The sequence below is a fragment of the Lucilia sericata genome, unplaced genomic scaffold, assembly GCF_015586225.1.
Source record: "Lucilia sericata isolate MDLA Ls3-8-SP2 unplaced genomic scaffold, ASM1558622v1 Contig000280F_arrow, whole genome shotgun sequence".
In the NCBI taxonomy this organism is placed as follows: domain Eukaryota; kingdom Metazoa; phylum Arthropoda; class Insecta; order Diptera; family Calliphoridae; genus Lucilia; species Lucilia sericata.
Genome location: NW_023994305.1, coordinates 250,459 through 272,335, shown reverse-complemented (window position 1 = coordinate 272,335; position 21,877 = coordinate 250,459). Strand labels below are relative to the sequence as shown.

The 21,877-nt window shown below is 28.6% G+C and overlaps 1 protein-coding gene across 1 annotated transcript in view; it reads right to left on the bottom strand.

Annotated features, from left to right (window-relative positions):
- LOC119603187 (fat-like cadherin-related tumor suppressor homolog) overlaps positions 1–9,728 on the bottom strand; it is a gene marked incomplete at its 3' end in the record, with an annotated part of 153,318 nt that extends 143,590 nt beyond the window's left edge. Inside the window, exon 1 of the mRNA XM_037955141.1 lies at positions 9,558–9,728. The remainder of the gene's footprint in view (positions 1–9,557) is intronic.
- Between the last annotated feature and the right edge of the window lie 12,149 nt (positions 9,729–21,877).

Below are 21,877 nucleotides of genomic sequence, written 5' to 3'. Positions count from 1 at the left end.
TTAACGCGAATAACTACACAGTTTCACACAATAAGGATATGATTTTTGAAAATTACGATTGAAAAATACTTAACACGTGTCATTCTAACAATAAAACAATAAATTTCAAAAAGCAATTAAAAAATAATTTGAAAAACCCAACGAAATTAACTGGAAATTTCAATATGCAAAATACTTTATTGACGTGCAAATTCTGATGAAAAATAATAAAATGCAACAACAAATGCACCAACATTTTTATTTTAATATTTTTTTCTTGGTTTTCCCATTCTACACAATCTCTATTTTCAATTGGAAAACATAAATTTACTTTTTACCTGTTTTTTTGAATTTTATTTATGAACAAAAAACGAAATTCTCTTAAAAAAAGGTAGGCAAAAAACTTAGTTGATTCACTGTATATTCTGAATCCTTATAGAGAGCGGAGTCATGTACGTTTGTCTGTTGAAATCAATTTTCTGATCCCAGATATCTTCGGGGTCAAAATTTTCAATAATTCTGTCAGATATGCTTTCGAGAAGTTTCCTATTTATAATGAGCAAAATCTGTCCATAAATAACGGAGATATGAGCAAAAATCCAAGACAATATGAAAATTTCATGTCCGTCTGTCTGTTGAAATCAGTTTTCTGATCCCAGATATCTTCGGGATCCAAATTTTCAATAATTCTGTCAGGACCCCTCATATGACTATGTAAAATGCTCATAACTTGATTCAAAATTATAGTAAAGCAACGAAATTTGACATAAACAGGTTTTAGAGCATATACCGGCGTATAGAGAGGCAGATAAAAAAATCACCACTACACAATTGGCATTTTTTCAATGAAATTGCACATTACTGTAAAATGCGAATATTTATAAACAATATGTAATTAATGTACATAAGAATGATAATTTCTTCACATAGAATGTTATGCATTCTAGAAAATTAATTAGGGTGTTCATTGTTTTTGTAAATTATGCTCTTGTTTTTGCAAGTTGTTTTTGTTTTCAAGTTGTGCTTGCAATTTCTTTAACAAAGCGACATCAACCTGCTTTGTTGAATGCTGTCAAGCAACTAAATAAAATATTTGTATTTTAAGCTCTTGTTTAGAAGTTCGTCTGCGATCGTTTTGTGTACATGTAATTTGCCGAAAATCTTCGTTGTCAGAACAATACTAGCGCCGACGTCTGTTTTAGAGGAACATAATTTAGATCTATAAAGTTAAATGAAGAGAACCATATATAGCGGATAGGATATTGTCCTCTTCATTAACTTGTTTTATAGGATCTAAAATCTTTCTGTAAAATATGAGGATCGGGCCATATTAGATCAAAGTCTTTTATTGAAACCAAAGTCTTTGTAAACTTTTAGGAGGATTGATCCAAGATTGTCCCCAATTGAAAAACGGTATGCCTTACTTTATAAATCATTAAAAAATGTATTATATAGATTTTTTGATAAGTGGTTTAGAGAAACAGAAGAGAAAAATAAAATAAGTCGCAACAATTGATGAAAAGGTCTGTTTATGATTTTTTTAAAGCAATTCACAACGAAATTCGACATAAACAGGGCTTATAGGAACATAATTCTATCAAATTTTTTGAGGATATAGCGGATATGGTCCTCCTTACTCACATACAAAAACGTATTAAAAGAACTTTTTGAAAAAAAATAATTTCGATTAAGTATTAAAATTCATATACCTATTTGGGAAACTAAAGTTAAAAAATTTTGTACAAAGTTAATTATCAATATAAATGTTTAGAACAGTGGGCGAACCACAAATGGAGGGCACTGTTGCACATAAAAACATTTGATCCAATATTAAAATAATTACATATGTACATAAAAAATCCCAATAAACATCGATTCAAACCTGTGAAAATATACTAAATATTGTTTTTTTTTTATGTACATAAAAAATCCCAATAAACATTGATTCAAACCTGTGAAAATTCTCTTAACAAAATATTGTATTTTTCGAATTGTTATCAAATTAAAAAGTGTAGCCTTTGAAATAAACATGATAATTTCAAAAAACATTTAACAAAATATAATGTGTGATATTTATAAAATTTTCAAAGTTTTGTTTTAGGGTCTAATTTTAATTAACGAAACGACAAACCTTTAAAAAAGAATTGTATTGAAAAAATTAAAATTTTCAAAAATTTCCCAGTATTCTTCATACAAATTTTACCTCAACGAAAGTTTCGTTTTATAAAATGAGGGGTTAATTAAACTTATTTGGTATACACGTATACGAAATCTAGTAGATTTCATTTAAAATCTTTTTACAAATCTAGAACGTTTACACTTACTATTTTTGACATTTACATTGACATTTTTGACATTTCTCGATATGGAAAATAAGAAGGAAAAATGGGATATTTATTTAAATTTTATTTATAATAATAAATATATATGTAAATATAACAATACCTTTTATTTTAAATTAACTTTTCATTCATGTTTTTCAATTTATTTTAATTTTTTTGTTTGTTTTGTTTTTTCTTGTGCAGTGCCGTATTTTTTAGTATTATTTAGGAAAAAACAGATTTGCATCACTAAAAACTATTAGATTTTGAGAAGATTTTAACGAAATCTAGGTACGATGTAGATTTTGTTGTGTATGTAAAATCTAGTTAAAATAAACTAGATTTGGCACGAAATCTCATAACTACTAGATTTCGTTTTAGTGTAAACGGGCTAGTAAAACATATTACTGCAAAAAAAAAATATATTACTGCAAGGGCGCGAAAAAATGCTAAATATAGGAGAAATAATCGGTTATATAAATGAAAAATTTGCTAAAATGAATGTATGAATGTTTTATTTTCAGGTGATTTAAAAAAATATTTGAATTTTGCAATAGCTAGCATTAAAATTAAGGTTTGAAATATTTATGAAAATAATAAAGATTACTTGAAATACGTTTGAAAATTTTTTCAGTATCAAGCTTTATCTAGCCTTTTTTAAATTTAAAAAAATACGTTTGAGTTCTAAATGCTTTTTTGTTGGAAAATGCAATAATTTTCCATTTGAAAACAAAAATGTTCAAATTTGTTCTTAAAGGCTATAATTTAAATATGTTTTCAAATACATATGTATTTACATGTTTTCAAATACATATTTATTGGGATCAGTGTACTCTAAACAGGTATATGCAATCGAACAGCTGATAATTTTTTTGTGTTCTTATTTGCATACCTTTTCTGTCAAAATTTGTGAAGGGCGCATTGAGCCCTTTGTTAGGTACGCTGTCTTTAGTCAAACCTTATCCGTTTAGAACGTTGCCAAGGCCGTTGTCGTTAGCCAAACTTTGGTAGCCACAACACAACTTTATTGGCACAAATCAGGCCAATTTAGATATCAACAATCTTTAGTATTGCGCCCGTTGCTTGGTCCACTTTCGTTAGCCAAACTTTGGTAGCTAAAGATACAAATTTAGTGACACAAATAAGGTTATTCCAGATATCAAAAATCTTGTTTTTTTTTGGGTCCATTGCCTGGTCCTCTGTAACATTTACCAATAGGATCCATATACACAGCTTAATATAAGTATATAAACATGCATATCCCCTAAAATTCAATTTAAAATCACTGCATATTTTTTGAAATAAAATTAAGATTTTTTTAAAAGACAAACATCAAAAAATAATTTTGCATATTTATTTTGACATTGAGCTCATACAAGTACAAAAACAAATTACATGTTGTTTTTGTATTCTTTTAGTGATGCATATACCTGTATAGTGTACCCTTATTGGGATATTAGTTTTCTAAATAAAAATACCAGAGACAGAAAATAATTACACAAGTCTACAAATTAATATTTTTGCTTGCTCATTGAATGAAACATATATTTTTGGAAAGGGCTATCTATGTCCCGTAGTTAAAAACAATTTAAATTTTTTCCCTATACGTCGAAATTTTGAGATAAAGTGGTTTTTGTTAAGCATCCTTCTTCAGTGATGGAAGAATATTTGCACATGAGAACAGATTTGGGTTTGGTTTGGGAAACTAACAATCAACTCAGAACAAAAATCAATAATATATAATTTAGGTCATCATTAACCCACTTTTTACCAGATTTTTTTTTCATTTTTGGCCCGATATTTAGTAATTTTTTTTTTTCGTAAATTTTTTAAAAATTAATAAAAAAAATACAATTTGAAAATATTATTGATATTTAGTGAATTAGAAACTTACGGATCTGAATTAATCCTTCATAATTCATTCCTTACATTCCCATTTATACTTTTTCCGAAAAACTTTTAGAAGTGTGAGTGATAAAAATGGCATCTATTCACCAAGATTTAAGATTATTGAAACGTAATTTTTAATATTTTTGTGACAGGAATCCATTGTTAGAAAGTTTTGAGCAAGACCAATAAAAATTAAGTTCAATAAAAATTATTTATATTTCTGGGGATCCCCATGATTTTAAGAACATTTTAACAACTTCGAACTTAATTTCGGATACATATTTGGACATATGAACATAATATTATATTGTCAAGTGCACCCAAACTTCAAAATTTCGTCAGCTTTAAAATTTTGTCGAACTTAAGTTCGAATTTTCGAAAATTTTATTTTAGATTTTATGATTCAGAGATTATTATAAGAGCATAAAATTTTTTCGAACATAACTTCGAATTGTCGAACTAAATTTCGAATAATTCGACATAATATTACATTGTCATCAAGTGCACACAATACTGAAAATTTTTAGGAAATTCGAGCTATGTTTACTAGCTTTAACAGCTTTAACATTTTTTTCGGACAAAAGTTCGAATTTTCTAAAATTATATTTAATTTTATTTTTATGATTTAGAGAATATTTTAAAAGCATACAAATTTTTTCGAAGATAGCTTCGAATTTTCGAATCTAATTTCTGCATAATTTCAGCAAATTCGATCGATTGTATCAGTGGTAAAGAAATTTTACCAACTTACTATTAATCTCCGTTCAAAAACGATAATTTTTAATGTGTTCTAAACGTAAATATCTCATAATGAGTTTTATAATTAATTTCAAAAAATAAAAATCATTGCCTGATTTTTTTGGGATTAGGATAACCCGCCATTTTTCAAAATGAATCCCGGGATTTGTTACAAAAAAAAATTGTTTTATTTTCTTTCTTGAGCCATAATTTTCATTAGTTTGATAATTACGATCTTATTTTTTTATTTTTGACTTATGCAAAACAAAATTCAGCACAGCTAATTTTATACATATTTGAACATTTTATTTTTTAAAATGGTATGATTCAATTCCACATAGTACATATGAATTGCTTTATTCATTTCGTTTTTAACACATGTTGGTCGTAGATCAAAAAAGTATACACATTCTGTGCCTGTAAGTTGAAAACACGAGCTAGAAGAATCATTCTATTTAAGCTGCAAATTTGGACCAAAATTGACACAAGAAAACCGAATAGGACCTCCTCTGAAAATCACATTGATGCTCATATTAATATCAATACTTTAAAATATTTTGATGGTGGGTATTTAATTTCGGCACAGTCAAATACAGACTATATTTTTCAATACTAGAAGATTTTGCATTTCAAACTTTCTTCAAATCTGAGTGATCCCGGTAAAGGTAAATTACCTTATTCAGAATGTACATACAATTTTAAATAAATACTACAAATATGTTATAAGGTGGTTTCCCGGTTTAACGAAAGATAAAATGTCAGGCCCATTCGTAAAAACGAAAAATTCGTTAAACCGATTCTATGATTTAATGATAAAAATAGGGTAATAAATAAAGGTAGGAAGTCTATTTTTTAAATATTTTTGAATGCACTAATAAAGTGTTTGACAATTTTCTTGCATTTTTATGCAGTATTCAAAAGATAAAAAATTATTTTTTTCGTTAAATTTAGAATCAAAATTATAGATTTTAAGAAAAATTTTATTAAAATTAGGTAATTTTGTTTACAAACAATTCCATTTTTCACTTTATTAGTAAAATAATCATAATATTCTCTTAAATAAAGTTTTTATACCCACCATTTAAAAATATCGAATATATCGATCGAAATATTGATCATAAATCCACAAAAGTATACATATATATTCTGGGTCCTTATTAAATTCTGAGACGATCTAGCCATGTCTGTCCGTCCGTCAGAGCTAGAGAGTTGAAATTTTCAACAAATATTTCTTATAGGTAAGGTAAGGTATTTGGTATTGAAAATGGGCAATATCGGTCCACGTTTTCGCAAGCCCCCATACAAATGCACCCATATAAGAAAATGACTTTAACGCTCACTACTGGCTTAAAAATAAGAGTATAGCGCTGAAATTTGAAATAAATAAGTTTCTTGGGAGCATAAGTCTCTCTACCGAATTGTATGAGAAACGGTCCATAATTGACTCTACCCCCCATAAATGGATTCCATTTACGGCATACAGTTTGATGGTATGTATATAAGATTCGGCATAGTCGAATATAACACTCTTCCTTGTTTATATAAAAATATATGTCTATTTCACAAATCTTGCAAATACAAATCTTAATAGATTTTTTTGTATTTCGTCATATGAAATCCAAAAAGCCCTAAGTTACATTGAACAAATTTTTCAGGAGAAGCAAAAAACCATCTAAAATGACAAATTAACCAAAAATGTTCAACGTTTTCTCAAGTTAAGCTTATTTCTTATTGACAAATAATTATTTGAAGAAATATTTTCGTTTTTGTTTTACTTACGGAGATATGAAACTTACGCCCTTGAGAATATGTTTTTTCTGAAACCCAAAAGGGGATAAGTTACATTAAAAAATAGTAAGTTTTAACATTTTCAACTAAATTCAATTCGTTTTTTGTTGGTCAAATAGGCCGAAACATGGAAGGCATAAGGCTTCTTTGTTTTCAAAACGATTTTTGGAAATTGGAATTTTTCTTTGAAAAAATTCTAAAACTGTTAAAATAATCTCTTAATTACAAAGATTCGCTAAAAGTGAAATTTTTGTTTTATTTGATGCCAACTTATAGATTCGAAGTTAAAAATTCAAAAGAATTTTTTAAAATTTTCATGAACTTTAAGGTAATTTTAGAACATAACCTTTTAGAATTTCTTTGATAGGGACGTGTAAAATTTAACAGGAATATGTACTTTGATACGGTGCATCATAATCGTTTCATATGACGATTTGTAGATTTTGTACCCATTAAATTGGGTATTGAACTTACATAAAATATTAATATGTTATTGCTTTTGGTTAATAATGAAGTTTAGAGTTCTCTCCGTATTATTTTCACCTCTTTTTAAGAATTTTTTTTTAAGATTCGTTATATCGAATACAAAATTTACTCATTCGTAATATAAGGTGATATAAGGTAAGGCGAATTCACTAAACTGAGTATTCGTTAAACCGGGAAACCAGTGTATTTCAAAACTAAAATGTATTTTGTGTAAAATTCCAAATATTTTTCAAAGAAAAGGTTCTAAATTGATGTTCGAATAATTGAATTGGGCTTTGTTATAATTATTAGTTTACATGGAACAGTACATATGCGGTTTTAAAAAAATCTTACTTAGAAAGTATGTAGTAAAAAAGTTTGAGAAATTATGAAATTCTAATAGTTTTTATTTATAAACTGAAATTAATTGGATTGTTAAAAATTAAACAATTTTCTTTACAAACATGAAGACTTAAAGATTTTCATATACAAAATAATTAAATTTAAGTAATACCGAAATCCCGAAAAATCGCTGGATACCGAAATATTCCGGGGTCCCGGGATTGCAATTTTCAAAATCCCGAATCCTGGGATTTGTAAAAGCCAGTCCCGTTTTTCATCCCTAATATGTATGTAAATTATTACACTTATTATAGGTCACTGTTGTAATTCAAGCTTTAAACTCAATAAATATAAAATTAAACATATGTAAGTTGATCTGGTATGTAAAAACTCGTTAAATGTATCCAGCTACATTTCAATGAATGTAAACTTATCCAAGTTACTACACCGGTGTTCACAAATGAATGCTAGTAGTTAGGTAGTGAATGGTTAACCAAACATATTTTCTATAGGTACACAATTTTTTTTAAATATTTTAAAGGTATAGTAATACATACTTTTAAATTTCATTATGTTTATTTTTTTATTTATCTATTTATTTATTTGTTTATTTATGTATTTATTGAATAGTTTTACACTAGATAACACTGTAAAATTTAGTTTTATAAGTAATATTTATTTAGTTATCCTTATTTCATTTTGTCATTTCAAAAATTTTCCTTTCTTAATATGTAAATATGTACCTATAATGAAATAATTTTTTAAACATATCAAGTTATTCACTAGTAGGTAGGTAGGTATGTATATATTAACTATTAGTAGTTAACTAAACATACATACATATTTTATATACTAAAATTTAATAATTTTTTATATGTACAGTAACACTTTTAAATTTCCTTATTTTTAATTAAATATTTAATTCATTTTTATTTATTTATTTCATATTTTTCACTTTTAAATTTTGTTAATTATATATTTATTTATTATTTATTTAGGTATTTCATAGGTATTTTTTTCTTTTAAATATTTTTTATAGGTATAAACTAGTTTATTTACATACATATATACCGACATATGTACTTATCTTGATAATATTTATTTAGTTATAATTTTTGAATATTATAATTTCATTTTGTCATTCGTTTTCATTAATGACATATTTTTTTTAGAACATAAGACACAATATTGCACATCACATGTAAAAACCAATAACTACACAGAATAGGTATTTACTCCAATTTTGTTAACACGTACACATCTACACATAAATAATGGAATGATTGCATGTATATATATACATAGATGCCTACATACATATATACGTATGTATATATTTCTTATCATAGTTGGTATTTGGATGGAAGTATTTACAATTTTTATATTACAAATTATAAATTTAAAAATTGATTTCTTTCGATTTTCTTTTTAATGGGCACTTTATACTCCTATAGAAGTACATGAACGAGTTATACAATATTTTTTGACATATTAACGATTTTATAAATCATACATTTTTTATCCACAAGATGTATTATTTTGAAAATAAACAATTATTTTTAAACAAATATGTAGATACATACATATGTATATTTATATTAATGTACACAGGTATATTTTATGTATTTGAAAACATATGTACATATGGTGGTATGCATTTATACCATCAAGTAGTGGTTATTGTTGCTGATATTTATTTACCGATATTTATTAATACGTTTTTATATGTATAATATGTATGTATATTTTTGTTTATATCCATATTACAAATGATTAATATTTTATTTTATTTGTTTTAATTTATCTATTAAACTCACTATATTTATGTAGGTAGGTATAAAATTTATACAACAATCATCAGACTGTATACATAATTTGAAAACTTCACACACTGTATTCAAGAATTAAAACTGGTTTTATATGTACATATTCATACATAGACAACAATAATTCACCAATAGATATGTATATATTTACACATTTCTATATTTATTATTTTTTGGAATATACGCAACATTAAGATAGAAAACCAACCTTTTTAAGCACGTTATATATATTTATGTTTCGACAATATAATTTGTTGCAGTTTCAATTATTTTTTTATATAACTAGTTGTATGTACAAAAAACGACGCCCTTTATGTCACAATTCATACACGAACCCCATCAACGACTACACACGCTGAAAACAAATGTAAAACTGAAATTCAACCATTCAGATTACTACAATATAGTTAAATTTTAATTCTACATCGTACTGTATATTATGTACAATTGAATTCAGCACTCTCTTCTCTCTCGCTCTTTATAATTTGTACTGTTCCCAGGTACAGTGATGGCTTTGCAGCGCTTTTCTCGATGTCTTTCTTTATTCTTTAAATCATTGTTGATAACTTATAGCCCATTTACACTACAACGAAATGTAGTACTGTAGTATCTGGTTGATTTTAACTAGATTTCCCATGCAAAACAAAATATACTACGTTTTTAGTGATGCATCTATTTTTTCCTTAATAATTCTAAAAAACAGGTTCTGTTTGAATTTAATACACTTGTATGAGTATTTTTGTTAACATAACATAACAAAAATATGAGAGTATAACATTTATCCGAATACATCATACCCTACCGCATTGCGATAATGTTGCAATAAGTTATATACCTCGGGACTTCGATTTCCGTGATGGTCGGGACCGGAAGCATTCTGTATAATCAATTTTCCCCGTTAATTGAGTACCAATTTTGACCCGTAATTAATACATATATTTTGATTAATTAATAAATGAAAATATACATATTTATATAAAATCTAAATAATTCAAGGATTTTAAATACATTCATGTTTCAAAAATATAAAATTTTTTTTTTTTCAGAAAACCAAGAACAGTAGATAAGGATTTCATGTTATTTAACGGATAATAGAGGTAATTACGGATAATAGAGGTAATTACGGATAATAGAGGTAATTACGGACAATAGAGGTAATTACGATTAAACGATGCAGAAAAATTTAAGTCGGTCCAAAAAAAATTAAGTCGATGCAAAAAATTTACTTTTTCTATCCCGGATAATTGATGTTGCCGAATAATCAAATTATGGATAATCGTGGTTCTACTGTAGTAGTTTTTATACCCACCATCAAAAAAGATGGGGGTATATTGATATTGATGGGGATATATATATTCTGGGTCCTTGTAAAATTCTAAGACGAAATTTTCCCAAGCTATTCTACATTGAAATCAGAAATGTTTGGTATTGAAAATGGGCAATATCGGTCCACGCCTTCACATAGCCCCCATATAAGTGACCCCCCGGAATATTGTTTAAATCGTTGTAAAAGTGTTAATTTGCCAGTAAATGTAATGAAATTTCACACAAGTATGGCTGACATTCCCCTATAACTGACCCTACCCCCCATAGAAGCCCTTCAGAAAATGACTTTAACGATCACAATTGGCCTAAAACTACCAGTATAACAATAAAATTCGACGGAAGCAGGTTTAATAGGAACATAAACCTTTCTACTGAATTTAATGAGGATCGGACCATATTTGATCCTATCCCCCATATAAGGTCCCCTTAAGAAATTGACTTTAACTTTCATTATGGCTTAAAAAAAACGAGTACTGCGATAAAATTCGACATCAACAAGTTTGTATGAACCAAAGTCTCTCTACAACATTTTATGAGGATCGGCCCATAATTGACCCTACCCTACATATAAGGCCCCCTTCAAAAAGTTACTTTATCGGTTATAACTGGCTTAAGAATACCAATATAGACTCTGAAACTCGATATGAACAAGTTTTATGGGAACTAAAATCTACCTACTAAATTTTTAGAGATCGGTCCATAATTGATCATGCCCCCCATATACGATCCCCTTCCAAAAATGACTTTAGAGCTCATAACTAGCATAAATGTAACAGTATTACAACGAAATTCTACAAGAACTACCATGCGGAACAATTGATCCAAAAGTACCTGTCTCGTGATATGTGAAAATAATACTATTAGGTGAAAACAAAACTTATCTCCTGATTAGAACTGACTCAAATCTAGTCTATGGTGATTTCTTAAAATTATAACACCACATTAATATGGCGTTAGCCTAGGAAGTGACAAATATTGAATAAATTTAGGTTTAGCAAATTGATTTAAATCTATTGATAAATGCAGGAGACTTTCAGACATGTTAAGTGACATGTTTTCTTTATACCAGTTAATTTTCCGAAATAACACAGGTTCGCTGAGGTAAGTTCCGTGACATGTCACAGAGTATGAAAAAGGTGTCAATTAACCCCCTCGTAAGACATCGCTATGTTAAAGTGACAGGTTCCCTCCATATAAAGTGTCAGAACTAGAACCGGTCCCTATCACTTTAGCACTAGCGCTTGACATGTTTTGTGTCAGTTCCTACCAGTATAGTAGCAAAAATCGTCCGGATTAAGTTTCATATCTCTCTGGCAAATTTCATATGAATCGGTTCATATTGAATCCACGAAACCATATAAGGTCCACTTCAAAAATTACAAAGGCTCTCATAACTGAAATGAAACATAATCAAATTTTATAGGTTTCAAAAATTCTATTCAATATTGCATATGTATCGGTTCATAACTAATATCCCATATGTAACACCTCTCAATAAATCTTTGAAGCATTTTAGTGCTTCAAAGATTTATTGTTATCGATACACGATAACAAAATTTATCATCAAAATATCTAATAAAAATGTAAAGTACAAGCTTTGATGGTGGGTATATAAGATTCGGCACAGCCGAATATAACACTCTTACTTGTTAATGTAGAAGTTATATTCAGAGATTGATGTTTGCTTAATTGAGGAATGTACTGCTCAATATAACAATATATAGTCAAATTTTCGTATATATAAAATTCGTTGAATCGAATTTTATAAAGAGCCTATTTTGTATAGCATGTACCGCTTACAAAATATTCAATAGGATAATTCATGGACGTAGCGACGCAGGTGTTACTAACTTTAATACATAAACATTCCCATTAATGTTGTGTAGGGTGTATTTAGACTGCATTTGAGCTACTTTAAAATTAATAATAACCGTTTAAATCAAACGTTTATTTAAGCATTAGCACTATTCCTTTGGCAAAATAGCCCTTGCTGCTGCAATAAACATTGCTAAAAGTGATGTTTTTGCCATAAAATTATTGAAAACATTTTCAGGAAAAAACTAATTTTTCAATTGATTTTATTTGTTATACCCTACACCACCATAGTGGGGAGGGTATTTTAAGTTTGTGCTGATGTTTGTAACGCACAAAAATATTGGTCCTACACCTACCTTAACGTATACCGATAAACTCAGAATCACTTTCTGAGTCGATTAAGCCATGTTTGTTCGTCTGTCCGGCTGGCTGTCCATGTAAACCTTGTGCGCAAGGTACAGGTCGCAATTTTCAAGATATTTTGCTGAAATTTAGACCAACGAGGAAGCCTATTGAAAATGTTTGAAATTGGTCCATTATTTCACCTAGCCCCAATACAACTTAAGAATAATGTTAATATTGTAGTATCTCTACAAAAATCGGTTAAACTTTGTTCTATATACGTCTTAATAATACTACCGATTTTCGTAATTATCGGACTATATTTTACCCTAGCCCCCATACAAATTCCCCTTCAGAAAATGACTTGAAGGTCAATAATTCGCTTATAAACACTAGTATCACGATGAAATTTGGCACACATAACTCTAATGTAAACGTAAAGCCATGTACCAAAATTTTATAAGGATAGGCCCATATTTACCCTTGCCCCCATATAACCCCTCTTTTAGAAAATCACTTTTTTCCACAAATTGTTAAAATATTTCGGAATTAAGGTAAACAACTTAAATGCTTTATTATTAAAAGTAATCCACATTTTTAACATACTCAATGGTGTAGGGTATCATATGGTAGGCAATGCCCAACTATACTTTCCTACTTGTTTTAATATTATTTTCAAGTGTCAATATTGGCCCAACCCAGCAACCACAAAGAGTTTATTTAAAATTAAGAATAATTTTTAATGAAGATCTTCTTACATTGACCAACTGATATTGAATAAAAATGGCTAATTCAAACGATTATTCCTAAAATATCGAACCAAAATATTAAAACTTTTTAAACGATAGAGTTTGCGTTTGTTGGGTTATATATTTTTCAACTAATTCATTCTCACGACTTAGGTTTTTGACAGCAGACTTAGGTTTTGTGATATTCAGTTTCAGTTCTATGTATACCTTTTCTATGCTAAAAATAGATTTTCAAATTTTTTTAGCCTACATCAGATCAGAAAATATTTAATAAACATATTTTCGGACTTTAAATCTCTTTTTAGAAAAAATTTAAGTTTATTTTAAATATTTTTTTCATTGTCAATACAACTTTGTTTTTTTTTTCATTTTAATTTCAACACACAAAAATTAATTGTCAAAAAAATTTAAAAAAAAAAAATATATTTTTTTTTTTGTTTGTTAAAAATAAAAATATTTCGGGTTGTTAAAAGTGGAAAAGTTTTGAAATATTGTGAGAGAAATAAGTTCTCTCAAGTGTGTTGAATTTACTCAGAACTCGTCTGTGAAGTATTTCCTTCACTCCATTGTTGTAAAACAATGTCATAGTTCAACTTCTTTACATTCATTGTTGCGAAACATGAATGAAAAGTTAAATAAAATATGTAGAAGGTAATGTAATATTTAAATATCAATAAAAATATAATTTTACGACCCTATAAAGTATATACATATACATACAGTTAATCACTTATATACAGAAATACTGACGATTGGTTTTATTTAAAAAAACATATTATTTTTTCAAAAAACAAGAACGTAACACATTTATTTATTAAAAACAATTATGATAATTATTATTCACTACTTTTTATACCCTACACCACTTTAGTGGGGAGGGTATATTGGGTTTGTGCTGATGTTTGTAACGCACAATAATATTGGTCCTATACCCACCTTAAAGTATACCAATCGGCTCAGAATCATTTTCTGAGTCGATTTAGCTATGTCCGTCCGTCTGTCCGTCCGTCTGTCCGTCCGTCTGTCCGTCCGTCCGTCCGTCCGTCCATGTAAACCTTGTAATCAAACTACAGGTCGCAATTTTGAAGATAATTCAATGAAATTTGGTACATGATCTTCTATTGTCCCAGGGACGAAGCCTATTGAAAATGGTTAAGATCGGTCCATTATTTCACCTAGCCCCCATACAACTGAACCCCCCGAATAGGGCTTGTAATCCTTGTAATCAAACTACAGGTCGCAATTTTGAAGATAATTCAATGAAATTTGGTAAATGATCTTCTATTGTCCTAGGGACGAAGCCTATTGAAAATGGTTAACATCGGTCCATTATTTCACCTAGCCCCCATACAACTGAACCCCTAGAATAGGGCTTTTAAAACTTGTAATCAAACTACAGGTCGCAATTTTGGAGATAATTCAATGAAATTTGGCACATGATCTTTTATGGTACCGTAGATGAAGCCTGTTGAAAATGGTTTACATCGGTCCATTATTTCACCTAGCCCCCATACAACTGAACCCCTCGAATAGGGCTTTTAAATTTGTAATCAAACTACAGGTCGCAATTTTGGAGATAATTCAATGAAATTTGGCACATGATCTTTTATGGTATCGTAGACGAAGCTTGTTGAAAATGGTTTACATCGGTCCATTTTTTCACCTAGCCCCCATACAACTGAACCCCTGAATAGGGCTTTTAAAACTTGTAATCAAACTACAGGTCGCAATTTTGGAGATAATTCAATGAAATTTGGCACATGATCTTTTATGGTACCGTAGATGAAGTCTGTTGAAAATGGTTTACATCGGTCCATTATTTCACCTAGCCCCCATACAACTGAACACGCCGAATAGGGCTTTTAAGTTCATAATTATGTTTAATATACTCATATCTCGACAAAAAGCTGCAATAACCAAGTTGTATACAAGACTTGATGACCCCCACGAATTCCATAATAATAGGTTCTCATATGACCCTAGCCCCTATGAAAAGTCCCCATCAAAATTTCACTTAAATGTCCACAATTTTATTCATAAACGGCTTAAGTATGTATATCTAAGGCAAGGTACAATTCAACTTAAATGCTTTATTATGTCAACTAAATCACATTATATTTTTGTCAAAGGTGTAGGGTATTATATGGTCGGCCTCGCCCGACTATAATTTCTTACTTGTTTTCTTCATATTTTGGTTCTTTGAGTTCTCAAGCTGAAGTTAAAAAGGTGCAAAATTTTCGTCACAAAAGTAAGTATACAGATCATTTCAGTATATATTTGGTTTAATGATATTAACAAAATTTATGAAAATTTTACTTGTATTAATATAATTACTTTTTAATAAAATATTTATAACACAATAACTTGGAAAAAATCTACTTTTAGTTCCGAAATCTTGAAATTTGGGCCGATTGGCTCCGGAATTAATTAGTAGAACAGTTTTTTCTCATTTCTACGATTTTTTCCACTTTAAACCCCCGATTTTGGATCTGGTGGTCATTGAACCCTCCAAATGATGCATTGGAAATAAAATTTTTAACTTTTGAAAAGAGTTGTTATTTCGAAATTAATGTTATATGCATGGAAATTTAACTCCGATTTCTTAAGACTTACAACATAAACTTTAAAATTTGGATAATTCTATATATTTTCTTTAATTTAAACAGGTTTTCCAAATACTCCGATTTCCAAAGCATACAATAATGCTACCAATCATATCTTGATATACTCGATACAATAACCATGTTTTATGGATCGGACATTTTATTTGTTCTAGCAACAAATTAAGATGTATCCGTGTTCAAAATTGTTCAATTCGTATTCATACCACCAATTGAGCCTGATTTAATATAAAAATCTTACTATTTTGGACAATAATCAATTTCAGAACCGATATGTAGTGTAAGTTATTGACATGGTCACCATTTGACGATTATTGGTAGTATTTAGGAGTGTGTAATGGATGATTGGAAAAACTTGTTTTAATTAATGGATACTAATGAAAATATTATTAATATCGCATTTTAAGATATAAATTTTAGGAAATCGCCGAATTCGAAATATCGAATATGAACGCTACACTATGTTAAAAACGGCAATGTTCCGCAATGGATTGTAATTATTGTAAAGAAACAATTAATTTAAAAGTTAAAATATCGTCTTCCAATGCATCATAATGAACAAACGAGGGATATTATTGAATACCCGATCCAAAACTCCGGGGGTTTAAAATAATAGGAAAAAATGCTCTTATAAATAATATTCAGATCAATTACCAAAAATTTCAATTTTTCGGAACAAAAAGTGAATTCTTTGCATGTTATAGTGTACAGAATATTTTATTATAAAATAATTACATTCAAACAGGCAAAATTTTCATGAATTTTGTTAATATCATTAAGCCAAATACATATTAAAATAATCTGTATACTTACTTTTGTGACGTAAATTTTGCACCTATTTATTGAGAACTCAAGTAACCAAAAGAACCCGGAAAAAAGTAGTGAATAATAATTATCATAATTGTTTTTAATAAATAAATGTGTTACTTTTTTGATTTTTGAAAAAATAATATCTTTTTTTAAATAAAACCAATTGTCAGTATTTCTGTATACTTATTTTTAAGATTTATGTATGTACATATTATTAATCTTTATAGATAGCGGAGTCGATTAAGCCATGTCCGTCTATCTGTCCGTCGGGATCCAAATCTTCAATAATTCTATCAGATATGCATTCGAGAAGCTTAATATTTAAAATCAGCAAAGTCTTTCCATAAGTAACGGAGATATAAGCAAAAAACCGAGACAACTTCTGAATATTTCATCAAAAATAGAAAATATTTTGCATGCTTTGATAAATAAGCAACAACACTGCTTATTGGAAAAAAAATGTACGTTTGGGTGTCTGTTGGTTTCATTGCGTTGTTTCGTATGTTTGGATGTTTGTTAGTTTCATTGGATTGTGTATTTTGTTTTTGTTTTTTTTGAATTTGATTTCGTTTAGCGTTGTTGTTGTTTCTTCTGTTTATACCCTTCACCACTTTTGTGGGGAGGGTATATACCTTAAAGTATACCAATCGGCTTAGAATCGTTTTCTGAGTCGATTAAGCTATGTCCTTCCGTCTGGCTGGCTGTCTGGCTGTCTGGCTGTCCATGTAAACCTTGTGCGCAAGGTACATTTCGCAATTTTCATGATAATTGGATTAAATTTGGCACATACGCTTTTTTGACCCAAGGACGAAGCCTATTGAAAATGGTTACAATCGGTCCATTATTTCACCTAGCCCCCATACAACAGAACCCCCCGAAAAGGGCTTCTGAGCACAAAATTATGTTAAATATCCCTGTATGAAGCGGCAAAGCTAAGTTTTATACAAGCCTTGATGACCTTGCCAAATTTCATAAAGATCGGGACTCATTTGACTGTAGCTCCCCTTCAGATAATTACTTGAATGTCAAAATTTAACTTATAAACACAAATATCGCTATGAAATTCAGAACAAATAAATATTATATAAATATATTCACAAAATTTTATCGGGCTTGGTCGCTATTTGCCCCTAGCCCCATATAAAGCCTCTTTCAAAAATTAGTTTTTCGTCCATAAATTTCTTAAATGTATTGAAACAAGGTAATATTGAAGATAAATGCTTTATTATGAAAAATAAATCACATTTAATATTCATAACTGGTGCAGGGTATCATATGGTCGGCCACGCCCGACTATACTTTCTTACTTGTTTGCTATTGCTTAAGTAATGATAGAGTAGGGAAAATGTAATGGTTAAAACTTTATAAAATTAAATTTTTAAACATACTTTGGTGAAGGGTATATAAGATTCGGCAAAGGTATATACATAGACTTCTTACTTGTTTTTATTATAAATGAAAATCTAATAAATATCCCATTTTTTCTTCCAATTTTGCGCATCAATCACAATTTGGAGAAACACTAGAAAAATTTAAATCTTCCTATATGTCAAAAATATTAAGTGTAAACGGTTTAGATTTATAAAAATCATTTAAAGCCAGTTTACACTATACCACAAGTAATATGATCTGTCAAAATTTTTTGTAGAGAACGGATGGGATCGTCTAAACGTAATAAGCAGGGAAACCAAAATATGCAAATGCATGTTTTTTGTGGTGCGTCGTATGGACTCATGGATAAGATATTTACACGTTTCAGACCAATTTAAGAATTTTGGCATCGATTTGTTAGAGCATATTTTTGCATATTTTACCCATAAGAGCATCATTTTGCATGATTTGACTTTTTTAGCATATTTAAGGCATATTTTCGAGTTTTTAGAGCATATTTTACTCTTTTAGTGCATATTTTGATGTTTTCGCTTTTTTCTTTTTTGTACATTTTCAAAACTTTATTTAAAAAAAATAAAATTTTATTTTTTTTTTATTTTAATTTTTTAGCCTATTTTACAATTTTGAAAAAAAATTTCGTTTGTAGAACTTAAAAACTGCAAAAAATACATTACTCTCATGAAAACCAATGTTATATTTTTTTGTTCAATAAACCATTACATTTTAAATCAGACATAAAACCGATTACTTTTGATTTCATGAGACCAATCCATTTTTATAGTTTAAAAAACTAATTATTGGAATTTATGACAACACCGATTAAAATGTCAGTTTAGAAGCTATGAATACAATTGGAAGAAATGTGTCAAACTTTGTCGTTTGAAATATGTTTTTTGGGGTCCAAATGGTTTCATGTTATTTATTGGTTATCTGAACGTAAAACGGAACTATTAAACTAGTTCTTCAAACTATGAGATGAATCAATTATAAAAAATCTTGTAGGATGAAATATGACACTAAACATTTATTATTTCAGTACAATTTCTGTCTTTTTGAGCTTTTCAATGTTAAAAAATAATGAAAAATTTTATTTTTAGAGCATATTTTTTAAATTTTAAGAGTATATTTTGAGTTTTTTACGGCATATTTAAAGCGCTTAAAACTCTTTTTTTAGAGTATGTTTTCGGTTTCCCTGGTAATAAGTAATGAAACCATCACGCATTGAGAGAAAATACGTTTGAAAGTTTTACAGTCGTATGGTTCTCTTAATTTTATGAAATGATTAAAAAACACGCATGGGATGTATTTTTACAAGCAATTTATTTGCATTAAATCAAAAGAAGTAAAAAACTTAAATTTACTTATTAATATAAACATTATAATCATATAGGGACATATAGACGAAACTTGTTGTCAAAGGCATCCCCTGACAAAGACCTAACTGGTGAAAAAGTAAAGTTCCGTCAAAAAACTACCAAAACATTCCAAAAACTGCTAAATTTTTTCATTATTATTTTTTTTGTTTGTACAATTGCTTCTGTTTAGAGTTCCATTATCTTTAAAACTAACAACACCATATAATGATTTGTTACAAATAATAAATGGTTCACCTATGTACATATGTATGATTAGACAAAATTCCCAAACACTTTGCCGCAATATCGTTATGAAATACAAATTTGCTGTTATTGAGAAAATTTGTCCCAAAATCATACCAAGAAAAAAAAGTTCAGAAGGTTAGATTTTTTTAAAATATCAGCTATATTTGTGATAAAAATCTGAATAAATTAAAGGAAAGTTCCTAACAGTTATATTGTCTCTGTAAAAAGTTTTTTTCCAAAAAAGTCCCTTAATTGTTTATTTTATAATTTTTTTCGGGACTATATATAATTTGTATATGATCCAGAAAGAAAAACAAGTAAGAAAGTATAGTCGGACGTGACTGACCATATGATACCCTACACCAGTTATGAATATTAAAAGTGATTTTAACCATTTTCAATAGGCTTCGTCGAGGGACGGACATAGCTTAATCCACTCAGAAACCGATTCTAAGCCGATTGGTATACTTTAAGGTGGGTATAGGACGAATATTTTTGTATGTTACAAACATCAGCACAAACCCAATATACCCTCCCCACTAAAGTGGTGTAGGGTATAATTAACGCAGAAGCGTGAAAAACAAAATTTGTCTTATTCTAGAACACATAGCCTCCCCCAGCCCATTCCAGATATGGCAAATTATGGAAATATAAATTATGTATTAGTAAAAAATTCTAAAAACGAAAATCACAGATTCCCAAATGGTCTCCATATTTGTATAGATCTATGTGTTTTAGGAATTTCGGTATTTTTGAATTAAAATTGTCCATAGCATTTATATTAAGTTACAATTATATTAAAAAACTCAAAAAATAACACAGTCCAACGAAATGAAGGTTTGTGAAATCGTTTAAAACCAATTGGACTATTTTTAATATATTTTTAGCTGCTAAAACCGAATCTGATATCAGTTTTTTTCTATCATCCACCATTTTCTCGCAAAATGGCATTGAATATTTTGTTCTTTATTACGGACATTTTTTATAATTATAAAAAAATATTTACATTTAAGGGTTAATTTGAATTTTTTCGGTGTCATCATAAATATGGGTCTTCATTATATGCTTATCCTTTAATGGCGCCCAACGTGGGGCCTCAGCTAATTAGTTCTACATGCTTTTGGTAAACACTTAGGACATATAATTTGAACAATTTTTTTACATCTTTGCTGAAGTTCCAAACAAAACAATTAAACGTGGTATTAACTAATTTTCTCTTTATTTTGTTTTCTTCTATCCTGTTTTTAAAAATATTTTGGATTTTCAGATTTTTTTTAAAGGAATTCTGAACCAAATATTTAATAAAACTTCTATCTTTTGTATAAATTTTTACAGTTTGTGGGTTAACATTATTCGAATTATCTGAAACTTCAGATGAGTATTTCCTATTATTTTTATTATCTTATCTTATTTTTTTTTAATTCTTTAAAAGTTGTATATGAAATGCATAACAGTAAAGAAAAAAAGGTTCACAAAAAATAATTTTCTCCGAAATCCTCAAAATTTAAATCTCCCTTACCGCTAATATGTGAGAGATATCGATCTAATTTCTTTACTATTTTATTCCCTTCTATTGTCCATAAATCACATGGGGATTTTCTTAAAATTTTAAAATTTATTTAATAAAAATTGCTAAAAGTGTGAAACTGGATTTTTGAAACTGCCGCCTGAACGGTTTACGCTAACCAATATGGTTTACGCTAACCAATGAGGATAAAAACACACATTTAAGTAATAGGAATATATTTAACGTAATGACATAGTTTTATTAAAATAATTGTCAAAATTTGGTAATGATTTTTAAATATTTCTCATTAAAGCGTTTTTGATCAGGGGAATTTGTAATAACTTTTACAATGTTTGACCGATTTT